An 18,137-nucleotide genomic window follows, 5' to 3' on the forward strand; every position below is an offset into this window, starting at 1 on the left:
CCTCACAAGCTCTCAGGTGATACCAGTGCTGCTGGTCTGTGCACCCCACTTTGAGTAGCAAGGCTGTAGAGTTCCTTCATCTACAGCAGCGCCGTCCAATGGAGCTTTCTGCAATGATGGAAATGTTCTAGATCTGCTTTGTCCAATACGGCAGCCATTAGCCACATGTGGCTATTTTGAGCACTTGACATGTGGCTAGTGTCTCCAGAAAATTAATTTTAAATTTTATTTGATTTTAATTCATTTAAATTTAAATGGTCACATCTATGTAGTGGCTACCATACTAGACAGCTGCTTTGCAGCACTGGAAACTGAGACTGAAAGAGTTAGTTAAAAGAGTTTCAGAAAGAAGAAAGCTGAAAAGCAAGGCAAAGCCACAATCCTTAAACCCATACTGTAAATTTATTCTGATTCCCACCCTCCTCCCTTTCTGCTCTCTGTAGGGAGGGTTCAAGGCTTCCCCTCTGTTTTCCATCATGTTCCCAGAATCTCTCTCTAAACAAAATAGTCATTAGGAAAGGCTTTATAAATGTTCTAAAGTGCAGGAGATTATCTCGTTTACATAAACTCTTCTAAGTTGGCAAAAACAAGCAAGAGGTCTTAGGAGAAATAGTTCTTTTGTTATGGGCCCTTTCACCCTGGGGTATGTCTAGCAGAATTCTGAAGACACGCTCCAAGGTTATTTCTTTGCTGTGTTTTGGCCCTTTGGCCTGGAACACAGGAACAAATGCAAACAGTCCCAGGCATTCTAGAAAAGTTCAAAAGGAAGGAGAGCTCAGTTCACCTTGAGTTCCCTCAAATGAGAAAATGCTGAGGGTGGGGAAAGGGTAGGATTTCATTTTGTCTGAACTGGATTTGTCAGCTCTCAGCATGTTACAATCTACATTAGAGTTAACGAGGTTTGAGGATCTTCCCTGGGCTGGTGAGTACTAATTTCCATTGAGGAAAAAGTTACGAGGCTTGGATATCTTAATGATAACAGATAAGTTCTCTGTGCTGGCAGAGCTACAAAGCATGTTGCTATGAAACTGTATGGATTGGGCTATTTCTTTTGCATATACGGTTTCCCCTTAAAGAATCCACTTGGCATGAGTTGCAAACCTGCTTGGGGACCCTTGTGATTAATTACTTGAACTGGCTGGTGGCCATCAGCAGAATCTTGCAATTTACCAAGTTCTACACAGAATTGTGAAACTGAAGGTTTAATGGGATTTCAGGTAATAGAGCCCAGATGTCCAGGACTATGATGTTTGAAAGTATATGGCTCACAAGGCTATAGGGCTTAAACCTTATTTATTTTTTGCTTAGTGAATTTCCCTCTTTCCACCTTTATGTCATCTTGGACCAGTCACATGCTAAAGTCCTCATCTTGACATACTGCATCTAGAGAAGACATTCACGTACCCACACCTGTAGCCAGTAGCCTGGAGACACGTGTGAGCCCCACCTTCCTGTCCAGGATCTTGGGATTACGTTTTAGCCAAGTATATAGTAATTATATAGTAATTATATAGCCAAGTATATAGTATATAGTAATTAACAGCCCTAGCTCCACCTTGCTGCTATGCTAGAGCTTAACTTCCAGATTGCTTTCACGCATTCAATTGTACTTTATTCTATCAGGGTCCAGGAGAAATGGGCTGGCACAGGTGTTATTATCTCCATTTGGATGAGGAAACGAAGGTACACAGAAGAGAAGGGATAATAATAGTTAACATTTGTGGAACCCTTACGTGCCAAGAAGTACTGTTAACACCCATGGGGTTTCTGTGCATCATTTCCTTTAAACCTTATAACACCTTTGAGGTTGATATGATTATCAACTCTACTTTGCAACCCAGAAAACTAAGGCGTACAGCGATTGGGTCACACTGCTGAGAACTGATGGAGCCAGGACGAAAGCTGGTACTCTGGCTCAGGTACGATGTGCTACCTCCTCCCAAGGAAGTATCGTTAGCGTCACAGATGAGACCTGGAGTCTGTTGGTGCTAATGGAGCATTCATTTAACATCATTCGCGAGACAGAAGACAAATTCCAGGCACATTTTTCTAACAAGAAGCGCCCTATATTCTTCTTCCCTGTTCTCCTCCAGAGCAATGCCACCTCTTGAGTGTTCTGAGGTGAGAAGGGGGATTCGGTTGAACGGCACCCATTCGAGAAGAACACTTGGCCTAATATTCCCCGCCCTTTACGATCACACTTCAGCCCATCCCTGCAGACTTATCCACCCTGCATTCCAGTCACAGTAACGGATGGAATTTGTCCTATCCTGCCTTTCCTTTGTTTACATGGTCCCTGCTTCCTTCCTCATCCTCCAGCTCCTATTCTTTCTTTCTTTTTTTTTTTTTTGCGGTACGCGGGCCTCTCACTGTTGTGGCCTCTCCCGTTGTGGAGCACAGGCTCTGGACGCGCAGGCTCAGCGGCCACGGCTCACGGGCCCAGCCGCTCCGCAGCATGTGGGATCTTCCCGGACCGGGGCGTGAACCCGTGTCCCCTGCATCGGCAGGTGGACTCTCAACCACTGCGCCACCAGGGAAGTCCTATTCTCCCTTTCTTACCAGGCCAGCCACAGGCCACTTCAACAAGGCTTTATATATTCCCATAAAGCATCTCTCTCCCTGTTCAGAACCTCTGCAAGACTTTGTTGAATGAATGAGCAAATGAAATGAACAACATTTTTTGATCACTGTACCAGGCATATGCAAAATACCAGGGATATAAAGATGAATGGCCCTTGTCATTGCCCTCAGGAAGTTTCCCGTCTATGGAGAGATCTGTACACAGGAAAACCACTATCACATAACGTCCTGCATGACATTACAGAAGGAAGGGTGCTCATCACTGTTTATAGATATGGCTGGGAATCCTGCACAAGCCTCACCCCCCCTCCTGCTTAGGGAAACTTCATGTGCGAAGGGCTTGTATTTTATGCATCTTTGTTTAGCCCCAAGCACTCAGCACTCTCTAAACTGAGCAACTATATGATACCTAATAAAGGCCCGTCAGAGAAGTGCTGGAGTCTCTCTCACTAGGTAGGAGGGGTCTAGAAACCTTCTCTTCTTCTGCCTTTTCAGTGGAAATGCAGAAGAGGGAAGCAGGCCCTTGCTGCCCTCCATGGCGGTCCCACAATGGTGCTGGCCCAGACAGGATGGGGGCAGAGGAAGCTGCCGGTGTGTCCTTAGGGTCAGTGAGCAGCAGCGGCCCAAGCCATAGCTCTCGTCTGTAAGGGGCCAAGGGATGTTTAATGTACTGCCTTAAAATTATCATTTGGGCAAGTCTTCCTAAAACCTACTTCTGTCTTCAAGAGTTGGGCAATTGTTCTTCTTTAAAAATCACTATTTCAGAGCAGTTATTCTGATTACTTATTATGTGACCTCTTATAAAACTCTGTGCACAAATAAGCTTTTTTATTAGTTACTCTTCTCAAAAGGGTTGTGAGGGAATCACGGGCAGGGGCCCAGCCCCTTGAAAATCTCTCTAGAAAGTTGGAGTTTGTTTTGGGGGTACTGCAGCAACACTGCATTCCTATTTGTAACGTTTATTGGAGATAGGGTGGGTGGAATGGCTGTTATCGCACAACATTTCATATCTCTCCAGAACCACCAACCTGTGCTGCCCTACAATTTTAAGGAATCACTATGGGATAATGAAAGTAAGTGATTCTTCTACTCACTAGTTTTAAGACTGGTCAAGTTATTTAACCTCTCTGACCCACAGCTTCCTCATCTGTAAAAGGAGGGAATTCATGTGTGGTTTACAGATGTTTTTGTGAGAACTACTATATTTCATTGAATCCAAAATGCAATTTTTTTAAAGTACCACTGAGAAAGGAAAAAAACCCACTGCTCATGGAACTATGAGACAATGCTTTTTTGGACAGTCCCGCACAAGGCATGATATTAGCCTTTAGTTTCTTTGAGATTTCTTTCATTGGCTCTGAAGAACCTGGCAATTTCTCTGACTTTAGGTACAAGCTTCATGTATGATGGGCAATCCTTTTGCATGCATCCTAGTAATAAACTCAACACACCTTCATCTTCTTGTGGTATCTTGCTATAGGCAGTGTAAATCTCATGATTGCTGCTTTTTAAAAATATATGAAATTGAGGTCATTCTTCCAATCAAACATTTGCCTCGCTAATGGTGCTCTATTTCTGTGACTTTGAGCATTAGGGATAAATTTTTGCTTCAATGCCAAATTATACTGTAGTATTTCTGAAGACATTTTAAAATACCAATTAAACTCCACAGGTGAAGTACTAATAGTATATATAACTTGAGTGAAGTGATGAAAATACGAACAGTCACAGCCAAATTCATGCACCCAAGACTGCCATGTGACTTACAGTGATTACAGTGTAAAATGTTCAATTCAGAAATGTTAAAATATAAAAAAATAGTACATCTCAGAAGCAGTGAAATACAGTAAATAAAAGAACATATATTAGGGGTCTTGTGCCTACTAGATGCTCAACAAATCTCAAATACCTGTTCATTTAATAATGGAGAATGGTGGGCTTCCCTGGTGGCTCAGTGGTTGAGAGTCCGCCTGCCGATGCAGGGGACACGGGTTCGTGCCCCGGTCCGGGAAGATCCCACATGCCGCGGAGCGGCTGGGCCTGTGAGCCATGGCTGCTGAGCCTGCACGTCCGGAGCCTGTGCTCCGCAACAGGAGAGGCCACAACAGTGAGAGGCCCGCGTACCGCAAAAAAAAAAAAAAAAAAAAAAAAAAAAAAGGAGAATGGTGAATCTCAAAAGAGTGCTGGGAAGTTGAACCTCATATGGTTGCAAAGAGATAAAATACTGGATTGAAATCTGACTCTTTTTGGATAAAATTTACATTTCAGAAACTACAAAACCATGAATGATCTCCATAGAAATCAAAGTACTTTTCCAGGAACAATGTGAGAGATGGCTGCAAATTCTTGTCACGGCCCCTCTTCCTACCTCCCGTTGGGGTCTTTTTTCCTACGCCTTTGAATCTGGGCCAGGTCTGTGACTGCTTTGTCTAATAGCATACGGCAGAAATGGCACTGGACCAGTTCTGGGCCTAATCTTTAGGAGAATTGGGAACTTCTGCTTCTTCCTCCTTAGAACCCAGCTGCCATGCTATGAGTAGGCCAAGGAGCTACATGGAGAGGCCCACGCAGAGGAGAACTGAGGCTCTCAGCTGAACCTCAGCTGAGCGAGCAGCCAACTGCCTTGACTAACTTGCTAGTCATTTGAGTGTGCCACCTTGGATGTGGATCTCAGCCCCAGCTGATAGCACGTGGGGAGAAAAGACAAGTTCCCTGCTGAGTCTTGCCCAAATTGCAAAATCATAGCCAAGTAATGACTATTGTTGTTTTGGGCCTCTAAAATATGGGGCAGTTTTTTATGCAGCAATAGATAATCAAACTTCACTACCTTGTTAATTTTCACAGATGCTCTGAGCAAGATCTATTCAAGAACCTTAAAGAAGCAGGACGTGGAAGTGAATCTAGATCTTCTGACTCTTGGACTGAGGCCCTTGCATAATTATTCTATATACTGGGGTTATCAGGGCTCAGCAGGGCTTGTAGGGCTCTGACTGTCTTACTCGTTAGTTCTCATCTGACTATATGATGAGAGGGGTATAGGGCTTAAAATTCAATTCAACGTCTTTATTCTCAAAATTTGTAGATCATAAATGAATTTTTTTTTTTTTTTTTTTTTTTTTTTTTTTTGCGGTACGCAGGCCCCTCACCGCTGCGGCCTCTCCCGCCGTGGGGCACAGGCTCCGGACGCTCAGGCCCAGCGGCCACGGCTCACGGGCCCAGCCGCTCCGTGGCATGCGGGATCCCCCCGGACCGGGGCACGAGCCCACGTCCCCTGCATCGGCAGGCAGACTCCCAACCACTGCGCCACCAGGGAAGCCCCCATAAATGAAATTTTAAAGAGAGTCCTTTCCCTTCACTCTTAAGGAGTTTTTTCCATCACTGGAAATCCTTAAAAGAGTTGAGTTCTGGTGGGTTCAGGAAAAAAATAGAGAAGAATTAAAAAGCACTCAAGAGGGGGAATGTTTCAGTATCTCCCCCCTCCCCACACAATCTAAAACCTTACTTGGAACTTGAGAGTGGAGTTCGTGAATTAGATACAAATGTGTTTGTGATATTCCCAAGTTTTTTTAGATATCTGGTGGTGGCCTCAAGGAATAATATCCTAGTGGAAACAAGCAAGAGTCATGGGGACTCATTCATCTCAGTCATGGATTATTCAGAATGGAATCCCAAGATGACACAGATTACCTTGTTGACAGACTAACACACACGGAGTAGAATCAGTCAGTCCTTGTGTCAGAAAGGCTTCACGCTGAGATAGAAGTCTGGCTGACCACAATGTTCCTTTAAGCAGCAACCAAGTATATTTCACACTGCTGTTCACTTTCTATGCTAGGACATCAAGATCTTTTGTCTTAACATGTAGCAGCCTGTGTGCCGAGGCTGGCTATGGTGTCTGCAACATGTTAGAACTGATGGTAAGAGTGTGTGCCCTTAGTAGAGACATCTGTGTCTCAAGAGGCAACGCTGTCAAGCATTTCATCTTGCAGTGCCATCTTCAGCTAAAGAGGCTTAAGGAGACAGATCTTCTTTGTTTCAGGGAAACTCCAAATATCGCTGAAGCAGGAAGCTTTTAATAGACATACATGAAGGATGTTACTACCACAGGATGTTAGAAATATGCTACTACCATATGGGTGTTAGAAACTTGGTGTTTATTTTGGAAATCAAGAAGGGGAAGGAAAGTAAACTTAGTGTTGAATTCAATATAAATTGCTGGTATTTATCTTTGCTTTAAAGCTATAGCGCTCATGAAATTGTGATTCTTTCCCATGACTTGCTGGTTGATGACAAAGCTACCATTTCTTAATGAAATCAGTTGTGTAGGAGACAGTGCCTCACAGCATACGAACAGAATAAATTAGAGAAGTGTAGAAAGTGCAGTGGAACAATGGCTGGAGATGGAGGTGGAGGTTTGATAGGAACACCACTCAGATGAGAGGTCACACAAGAGGTCAGGCTGTTACTGCAGTTGTTAGATGTAAAGAGAACTTATCTGAAGCACTAAAAAAACCTGAATAAGAATGATCAAGCTAGGGGCTTCCCTGGTGGCACATGGTTGAGAATCTGCCTGCTAATGCAGGGGACACGGGTTCGAGCCCTGGTCTGGGAGGATCCCACATGCCGCGGAGCAACTAGGCCTGTGAGCCACAACTACTGAGCCTGCGCGTCTGGAGCCTGTGCTCCGCAACAAGAGAGGCCGTGATAGCGAGAGGCCCGCGCACCGTGATGAAGAGTGGCCCCCGCTTGCCACAACTAGAGAAAGCCCTCGCACAGAAACGAAGACCCAACACAGCCAAAATAAATAAATAAAATTAGTAAACGCCTACCCTCAACATCTTCTTAAAAAGAAAAACAAAAGAATGATCAAGCTAGAGAAGTATTACTTCTCTACACATGAAAAATCTTTCTGTTATTTTTTATATAAACCAAGTTACAGCCAAATTCCTGTATTTCAAAAGTTAGCATTTGGCAAGTTCAATAATCTAGAACAGGTGTTGGAAAACTAGCACACCCATAAGGCAAATCCAGCCCACTACCTGTTTTTATAAATCAAGTTTCATTGGAACATGGCTGTGCCCATTCGTTTATGTATTGTCCACGGCTGCTTTTAAATTACAGTGGAAGCGCTGAGTTGTTGCTACAGAGATCGTATAACTCACCAAACCTAAAATATTTGCTATGGCTCTTCACACAAAAACGTTTGCTGACTCCTGATGTAGAATACCAAAATAAATTCAGTATTAGTGAAAAGGCTTTAAGAAGATTATATACGGCAAGGAAAATAGCTGTTACCAAGTGGCCTCTACTGCATGGATATACATGAAATACCCTTTCATCCTCATTCAGACAAGTTCCATGAAGTAAGCAGGATAGAAAGCAGCGAGGACCCACAGATGGTACCATTTAGTAGGAGCTGGTAGAGGGCTGAAGAAACAAAAAGTACTGCATTGCAGCAGTCGGGGGCCATTTAGCATAGGGACACATGTACCGTAGCTTAATAAACTTATTAAGACATCTATTTAATGCTTAAAGGAGGAAGTTTCAACCATCTCCCTAGCTTTTAAGTATTGGAGCTTATTCTGAATGTTTCTTGATAAATGCAATATCAGCCATGTATGAATGTGGTGTGAGACTTCAGGAAACCAGTGATATGAGTTTCTGTGCATAACGAGTAGTATATGTAACTATTCCTTCACTGTATACACCCCCTACATCAGTTTTTCCTTTCCAGTGCCTGTGCTCAGCATTCATCTCTTAGACCCTGTGATAGTTTTATTCTTCTGCTCTAACCTATTCCAAATGCCCTTACCGCACGAGTCTCCCCTGCAGAACTACCTGCCTTGTTCATCAGCACACGCCAAAGGAATATCCACTATGGGCAAGAGATTGTGCTAGATTCTGAAGGGGACTCAGAGCTGGGTAAGACGGTTTTTGCCCACAAAGTGCTTCAAATATTAGGGAGGAAAGACAATATACTTGTACAGTTGACCCTTGACCAACATGGGTTTGAACTTATATGTGGATTTTTTCAATAAATAATACAGTCAGCCCTCTATATCCACAGGTCTTGCATCTGAGGATATGGAGGGCCAACTATGGAACTTGAGTATCTGAGGATATTGGTATCCGTGGCAGGTCCTGGAACCAATCCCCCACAGATACCAAGGGATGGCTATGGAAAAATAAGAGTATAAGATATCAGTTGATGCAAAAAAAAAAAAAAAAAAGTGATCGCTGTTGCATAAATTGGTCCTGAGAGGGTGGCATTTGAACCAGGCCTTGAAAGAAAGGGGAAAAAGGCGGAAAGGGCATTGTAGGATGTTAGCAATGCCCAACTGCATTCAAGGACTCTCTGGGGCTCCACTTTCCTCACAATGTAAGTTCCAGGGTAGGAGGCTGTATCCGGGGTTCTCTGTAATCACTACACATCCCATCCGTGCCTTCCACAACATCCCTCACAAATAAACTCTCCTCTGATTTTGGGGCACGCTCTTCTAATACCTAGAAAAGCTTTCTGTCCCCTCATGCTTATCTGAACTCTATTTATGAGTTGAGGTCCAGCTTCTCCATGGGGCCTCACCCCATGGGGCTCTACTCCATGGGGCTTGAGCACACATGGTCCTCTGTGCAGGACTAGCATACAGCTCACACCAAACACAGCTCACGGCCCACGTTCTGCAAGACCAAAGTTGGTCTCTCTTCAACGGCACAGGTGTACCAATTACAGACTTGGGTGTTAAACTGCTATAGAGTGCGCCTAAGTGCTTATCCTCAAGTTCCTGACTTATTCCACTGTACATCAGTAATACACAATTCACAGCCTGGCCCTGGTCTGCAGCCCACACTTTAAATAGCACTGCTCTGGCGTAACTTCATCTCTTCTCATGAATCTTTAAAGCACTTATCATCCTTTTTAGGGGCTGAAAACTGGTGGCATGTAGGCCAAACTTTAATTAATTGCCGACACGCAAACATGAAGAGATTTATACTTCTTTGAAAAACTGGTAGTCGTGGCCTCATTGTCCCGTATTCTCAAATGACAATAATTGGCTGGAGCTGAGTGGAGCTGCCTCCTTAGGTGCGCCATGAACACTCCAGTTTTCCAGAGTGCCCATCACACTTCTGACTATTCTCAGGACAGTGCACCTCTCTCTTTCCTGTGTTTGCCTGAGCCCTGCAGGAATGTGTGTTGGCCACACTGCTCTATGATGTGCCTTTTGCCACTTTAGTTCTATCATTGCATGCTCTAACTGCTTGCTGTGTGTTTGTCTTGTGTCCCCATCTAGATGCAAATTCCTGGAGGGGAGAGACTGCGCCCTGTATCTCTTCTCAAGTCTCTCTCAGTAGATAGCACAGTGCTATGCACACAACGAGCATGTGCTTAATACTTTTAGAAAAACTGAATGAAGGCATGATCTATTCTGCCTAGATTATAAATCTAAAGTACAAATCCTAAATCAAATATACAAGGTAGGGCTTCCCTGGTGGCGCAGTGGTTGAGAGTCTGCCTGCCGATGCAGGGGACACGGGTTCGTGCCCCGGTCCGGGAAGGTCCCACATGCCACGGAGCGGCTGGGCCCGTGAGCCATGGCCGCTGAGCCTGCACGTCTGGAGCAACGGGAGAGGCCACAACAGTGAGAGGCCCGCGTACCGCAAACAAACAAACAAACAAATATACAAGGTAATTTTGTTAACACTCTCTGGTGGAGTAAAGGCAGCTACATACTCTTTGACACTTCCTCTCAATGAGAGATGGGCATCTATTTCCCCTTCTCTTGCATCTGGGTTGGCCTCCGGCTGCTTTGAACAGTGGAGAATGGGATGATGATGCTATGTCAGGTCTAGGACTGGCCCGTAAGAGGCGGGCAGCTTGGTCTGTTGAGAAGTCTCACCGCCCTACAGGAGAGACCACGTGGAAAAGTCTTGAGGATCTATAGAAAGGGGAAGGGCCCAGCTGAGCCAAGTCTTCCAGCCATCCCTGCCAAAGCGTCCGGAAAGCGAGTAAATCTATCTTGGACCAGCCCTGCCACCAGATGAATGTCACATAGGAACCACATTCAATGCCATGTGAGGCTGAAAAGTCACCTAGCTGAGCCTTGCTCCAATTCCCAACCCTGAGAAGTGTGAGATATAATGAAATGGTAGTTGTTTTAAGCCACTAAGTTTGGGTGTAGTTTGTTACATAGGAACAAAGAAATGAAACAGAATCATCCCCATTTCTACTGTTCAGCTGACAGCATCCTAATATTCAGAATTCAAGTCCTTATCTTTTGAAAACTGTGGCATACATTAAAAGTGCTAATGCTTGTCTGGCACTCTGAGTAAATGGTGGAGGCGACTCATGGCTGGAGGGAGCGGACTGGGAGTTCTGCTGTTGAGAGAACCAGTGTTTCCTGATGTACACACCACTTGGAGTGGGCACTTGGTTATACGTAATTCCACTGTCACATCCTTCAGTAATGGACACGGTGAGTGATATCTTCTTCTCTGAAGCAATTCCACTGGGCTATTAATTTTTTATTTTATATTTTAGAAAGATATCTATCCATTATTTTGATCTACATAAATAATCTGGCCATGATTTTGTATTTTACGACTTTGTCTAATAGGCTAACAGTCTGTGACCATCAGATTGTGGAATATGAAATTTGAGAGCCTCTAAGAAATGTTTCCTTTCAGTTGCCAGATCCTAGAAATCTAAAGGTCCTTAAGAAGTGTACATTTTAATTTATTTTTTAACTTGTTGGTCACGACGTGCAGCATAAGGGATCTTAGTTCGCCCACCAGGGATGGAACACACACACCCTGCATTGGAATCATGGAGTCCTAACCACTGGACCACCAGGGAAGTCCCAAGAAGTGTACATTTTAAATAAAATCTTAACTCCTTCCCAAGAGCCCATTTTTAGTTCATCACGACATTTTTCTTCTACCATTCTTATCGTGTTGTAAAATCAGTTTCTCAAAGAACTCATTCTCAGCTATTCTCATGAGTTTCCCAATTTCCTGTTGCAAACCCTGGGAACCAATTGGCAATACTCATGATTCAAGCACAGAGAGACAAGATCTAGACTTGGCAGAGATTGGAAAGGTAATGGAAACAGTTGACAGTTAATTCATCCATTCCTGGTAATTTACCCCCATTAAACAAACAGATCAAAGCCTTCCCAAAGAACACCTTTTCTGTATTTTGATATGGTCACTTCGCAATCATGTAAGCAGTGATTATGCAAATATGCAAAGCCTGTTCTTATGCCAGAGGTTTAAAAAGCAGGAGGGGTAGGAACATATTGTACACAAAGAAGAGGTGACACATTGAATATGATGATATAAAGACCTCTGGAATTATTTGCATACAATTTCCTACAAAAACCCCAAACCAAGAGGGAAAACTTCCTGAAGTTAAATTGAGGTCAAAGAAGTGCTCATGGGAAATTAGAGACTCACAGTGAAAAGAAATAAATGAACAAAATATTTTTGTCTCCCTTACAATGTATTTATGGTCTGGCTTATGCAATAACAGAAACATCAGTTCAAACCTATACTAACTAAAACAATTTCTGCCCACAAGTGGTTCAGAGTCTGGTGGGGAAGGAGGTAGACAGAGAAAGTAACTAACTATATTCCAATGGGAGACGTTCTATGAGTGGTGTAGAAAACATAAGGAATAATTAATTGCATCCAGGGGGTGGGAAGAGGTGTTTAAGCTGAGGCTGAAGCGTGAGTAGGCTATCTCCTTATACAGCTAGAGGAACAGCATTACAGGAAGAGAGTTTTGCTTAAGCCAAGCTATGGAAGAATGAAAGAACAGAGTTGTTTCCAGAAGGGCAAGATGTGAACACGATATCAGATATGGCTTAGTCATAGGATGAGTTAATTGAGTGAGGGGTGGCTTGCAACCTCATCTGATATTTGGAGCTGAATCATGAAGAGACATGTATGCCTGGCTAATGTGTTTGGATTTTATCATGTAGGCAATGGGTAGTTATGTACCTTTTTAAAGCAGAGGGTGTGCCATGATCACATTTATGGTTCAGAAGCAGCATTCTTTTTTTTCTTTTTTTTTTTTTTTCTTTTTGCGGTATGTGGGCCTCTCACTGTTGTGGCCTCTCCCGTTGCGGAGCACAGGCTCCGGATGCGCAGGCCCAGCGGCCATGGCTCACGGGCCCAGCCGCTCCGCGGCATATGGGATCCTCCCAGACCGGGGCACGAACCCGTATCCCCTGCATCGGCAGGCGGACTCTTAACCACTGCGCCACCAGGGAGGCCCAGAAGCAGCATTCTTTACTGGCACTGCTGACAGGATGATCACGTTTTTGCCTTTGTAGCAATTGTCATAGCTGCTCTTTTACATCTGTTGGAGTGACTATTTGGTTACAACTAATTAGAGAACAGAGTGCCATGCAAACAAGGTCCATGTTTGCTTTTGCTCAGGACGCTCTCCCTAGCACCAAGTGCAGTGCCTGGTACATAGCACAGGTTCAGTGATGACGTCGAATGAATCAAACTATTGAATATTAATGCAGGCCAAGCAAAAGACGACAAAGGCCTGAATCAGGGCAGTACCAGGGACAACAGGTAAGAGAGAAGAGCTTAGACAGACATTTAAAAAATGAAAATCCTGGAGTAACTCTAAGAAATATGGCAGGAGAAAGGAGGGGAAATCAAGGGAGACTCCAAACTTACTAAGGTGGCTAATTGGGGTAGAACAGTTATTAAATAAGCAGGGGGAATCAGGACCTTCAAGATGGAGGAGGAGTGAGATGTGATCACCTTCGTCCCCACAAATACATGAAAAATACACCTACACGCGGAACAACTCCTACAGAACACCTACTGAACGCTGGCAGAAGACCTCAGACCTCCCCAAAGGCAAGAAACTCCCCACGTACCTGGGTAGGGCAAAAGAAAAAAGAATAAACAGAGACAAAAGTATAGGGACGGGACCTGCACCAGTGGGAGGGAGCCGTGAAGGAGGAAAGGTTTCCACACACTAGGAAGCCCCTTCGTGGGCGGAGACTGCGGGTGGCGGAGGGGGAAAGCTTCGGAGTAGCGGAGGAGAGCACAGCAACAGGGGTGTGGAGGGCAAGGCGGAGAGATTCCCGCACAGAGGATCGGTGCCGACCAGCACTCATCAGCCCGAGAGGCTTGTCTGCTCACCCGCCGGGGTGGGTGAGGCTGGGAGCTGAGGCTCGGGCTTCGGTTGGATCCCAGGGAGAGGACTGGGGTTGGCGGCGTGAACACAGCCTGCAGGGGGTTAGTGCACACGGCTGGCCGGGAGGGAGTCCGGGGAAAAGTCTGGAGCTGCCGAAGAGGCAAGAGACCACTGTTTCAGGGTGCTCCAGGAGAGGGGATTCAGAGCACCGCCTAAACAAGCTCCAGAGATGGGTGCGAGCCGCGGCTATCAGCGCGGACACCAGAGATGGGCATGAGACACTAAGGCTGCTGCTGCCACCACCAAGAAGCCTGTGTGCGAGCACAGGTCACTATCCACACCTCCCCTCCCGGGAGCCTGTGCAGCCTGCCAATGCCAGGGTCCCATGATCCAGGGACAACTTCCCCAGGAGAACAAGGCATGCCTCAGGCTGTTGCAACATCACACTGACCTCTGCCCCCACAGGCTCGCCCCACACTCCGTGCTCCTCCCTCCCTCTGGCCTGAGTGAGCCAGAGCCCCAGAATCAGCGGCTCCTTTAACCCTGTCCTGTCTGAGCGGGAACAGACGCCCTCAGGCGACCTACACGCAGAGGCGGGTCCAAATCCAAAGCTGAACCCGGGGAGCTGTGCGAGCAAAGAAGAGAAAGGGAAACTCTCCCAGCAGCCTCAGAAGCAGCGGATTAAATCTCCACAATCAACTTGATGTACCCTGCATCTGTGGAATACATGAATAGACAACGAATCATCCCAAATTGAGGAGGTGGACTTTGGGAGCAACTGTAGACTTGGGGTTTGCTGTATGTGACTGGCTAGTTTCGATTTTTATGTTTATTTTAGTATAGTTTTTAGTGCTTGTTATCATTGGTGGATTTGTTTATTGGTTTGGTTGCTTTTTTAAAAAAATTATTTAAAATTTTTATTTTAATATATTTATTAATTTTAATAACTTTATATTATGTTCTTTTCTTTTCTTTTTTTCTTTTTTTTCTCCCTTTTCTTCTGAGCCGTGTGGCTGACAGGGTCTTGGTGCTCCAGCCGGTGTCAGGCCTGAGCCTCTGAGGTGGCAGAGTCAAGTTCAGGACACTGGACCACCGGAGACCTCCCGGCCCCATGTAATATCAATTGGCGAGAGCTATCCCAGAGATTACCATCTCAATGCTAAGACCCAGCTCCACTCAACGACCAGCAAGCTCCAGTGCTGGACACCCCAAGCCAAACAACTAGCAAGACAGGAACACAACCACACACGTTAGCAGAGAGGCTGCCTAAAATCATAATAAGTTCAAAGAAACCCCAAAACACACCACCAGATGCAGTCCTGCCCACCAGAAAGACAAGATCCAGCCTCACCCACCAGAACACAGGCACCAGTCCCCTCCACCAGGAAGCCTACACAACTCACTAAACCAACTATACCCACTGGGGGCAGACACCAAAAACAATGGGAACCACGAACCTGCACCCTGCGAAAAGATCACAAACACAGTGAGTTAAGCACAATGAGAAGACACAGAACTATGCAGCAGATGAAGGAGCAAGGCAAAAAACCCACCAGACCAAACAAATGAAGAGGAAATAGGCAGTCTACCTGAAAAAGAATTCAGAATAATGAGAGTAAAGATGACCCAAAATCTTGGAAATAGAATGGAGAAAATACAAGACACATTTCACAAGGGCCTAGAAGAACTAAAGAGCAAACAAACAATGATGAACAGCACAATAAATGAAACTAAAAATCCTCTAGAAGGAATCAATAGCAGAATAACTGAGGCAGAAGAACGGAAAAGTGACCTGGAAGATAAAATAGTGGAAATAACTACTGCAGAGCAGAATAAAGAAAAAAGAATGAAAAGAATTGAGGACAGTCTCAGAGACCTCTGGGTCAACATTAAATGCACCAACATTCGAATTAAAGGGGTCCCAGGAGAAGAAGAGGAAAAGAAAGGGACTGAGAAAATATTTGATGAGATTATAGTTAAAAACTTCCCTAATAAGGGAAACAAAATCGTCAATCAAGTCCAGGAAGCGCAGAGAATCCCATACAGGATAAATCCAAGGAGAAACATGCCAAGACACATATTAATCAAACTATCAAAAAGTAAATACAAAGAAAAAATATTAAAAGCAGCAAGGGAAAGGCAGCAAATAACATACAAGGGGATCCCCATAAGGTTAACAGCTGATTTCTAGCAGAAACTCTGCAAGCCAGAAGGGTGTGGCAGGACATATTTAAAGTGAAGAAAGGGAAAAAACTACAACCAAGATGACTCTACCCAGCAAGGATCTCATTCAGATTTGACGGAGAAATTAAAACCTTTACAGACAAGCAAAAGCTAAGAGAATTCAGCACCACCAAGCCAGCTTTACAGCAAATGCTAAAGAAAGTTCTCTAAGCAGGAAACACAAGAGAAGGAAAAGACCTACAATAACAAACCCAAAACAATTAAGAAAATGGTAAAAGGAACATACATATCTATAATTAACTTAAATGTAAATGGATTAAATGCTCCAACCAAAAGACACAGACTGGCTGAATGGATACAAAAACAAGACCTGTATATATGCTGTCTACAAGAGACCCACTTCAGACCTAGGGAAACATACAGACTGAAAGTGAGGGGATGGAAAAAGATATTCCATGCAAATGGAAATCAAAAGAAAGCAGCAGTAGCAATTCTCATATGAGACAAAATAGACTTTAAAATAAAGACTATTACAAGTGACACACTAGAACACTACATAATGATCAAGGGATCAATCCAAGAAGAAGATATAACAATTGTAAATATTTATGCACCCAACATAGGAGCACCTCAATACATAAGGCAAATGATAACAGCCATAAAAGGGGAAATCGACAGTAACACAATAATAGTACGGGATGTTAACACCCCACTTTCACCAATGGACAGATCATCCAAAATGAAATAAGGAAACACAGGCTTTAAATGACACATTAAACAGGATGGACTTAATTGGTATTTATAGGACATTCCATTCAAAAATAACAGACTACACTTTCTTCTCAAGTGCTCATGGAACATTCTCCAGGATAGATCATACCTTGGGTCACAAATCAAGCCTTGGTAAATTTGAGAAAATTGAGATCGTATCAAGTATCTTTTCTGACCACAACACTATGAGACTAGATATCAATTACAGGAAAAAATCCGTAAAAAATAGAAACACAGGGAGGATAAACAGTGCACTATTAAATAACGAAGAGATCACTGAAGAAATCAAAGAGGAAATAAAAAAATACCTAGAAACAAATGACAATGAAAACACGATGGCCCAAAACCTATGGGATACAGCAAAAGCAGTTCTAAGAGGGAAGTTTGTGGAAATACAATCCTACCTTAGGAAACAAGAAACATCTCAAATAAAAAAACCTAACCTTACACCTAAAGCAATTAGAGAAAGAAGAACAAAAAAAACCCCAAAGTTAGCAGAAGGAAAGAAATCATAAAGATCAGATCAGAAATAAATGAAAAAGAAATGAAGGAAACGATAGCAAAGATGAATAAAACAAAGCTGGTTCTTTGGGAAGATAAACAAAATTGATAAAACATTGGCCATTTTCATCAAGAAAAAAAGGCAAAAGACTCAAGTCAACAGAATTAGAAATGAAAAAGGAAAAGTAACAACTGACACTGCAGAAATACAAAGGATCATGAGAGATTACTACAAGCAACGATGTGCCAATAAAATGGACAACCTGGAAGAAATGGACAAACTCTTAGAAAAGCACAACCTTCTGAGACTGAACCAGGAAGAAATAGAAAATATAAACAGACCAATCACAAGCACTGACATTGAAACTGTGATTAAAAATCTTCCAACAAGGGCCTCCCTGGTGGCGCAGTGGTTGAGAGTCCGCCTGCCGATGCAGGGGACACGGGTTCGTGCCCCGGTCCCGGAGGATCCCACATGCCGCGGAGCGGCTGGGCCCGCGAGCCATGGCCGCGGGGCCTGTGTGTCCGGAGCCTGTGCTCCGCAACGGGAGAGGCCACAGCAGTGAGAGGCCCGCGTACAGCAAAAAAAAAAAAAAAAAAAAATCTTCCAACAAACAAAAGCCCAGGACCAGATGGCTTCACAGGCAAATTCTATCAAAAATTTAGAGAAGAGCTAACACCTAGCCTTCTCAAACTCTTCCAAAATATAGCGGACAGAGGAACACTCCCAAACTCATTCTACAAGGCCACCATCACCCTGATACCAAAACCAGATAAAGATGTCACAAAGAAAGAAAACTACAGGCCAATATCACTGAGGAACATAGATGCAACAGTCCTCAACAAAATACGAGCGAACAGAATCCAACAGCACACTAAAAGGATCATACACCATGATCAAGTGGGGTTTATCCCAAGAATGCAAGGATTCTTCAATATATGC

This window comes from Mesoplodon densirostris, chromosome 13 (assembly GCF_025265405.1).
Source record: "Mesoplodon densirostris isolate mMesDen1 chromosome 13, mMesDen1 primary haplotype, whole genome shotgun sequence".
NCBI classification, from domain to species: Eukaryota; Metazoa; Chordata; class Mammalia; order Artiodactyla; family Ziphiidae; genus Mesoplodon; species Mesoplodon densirostris.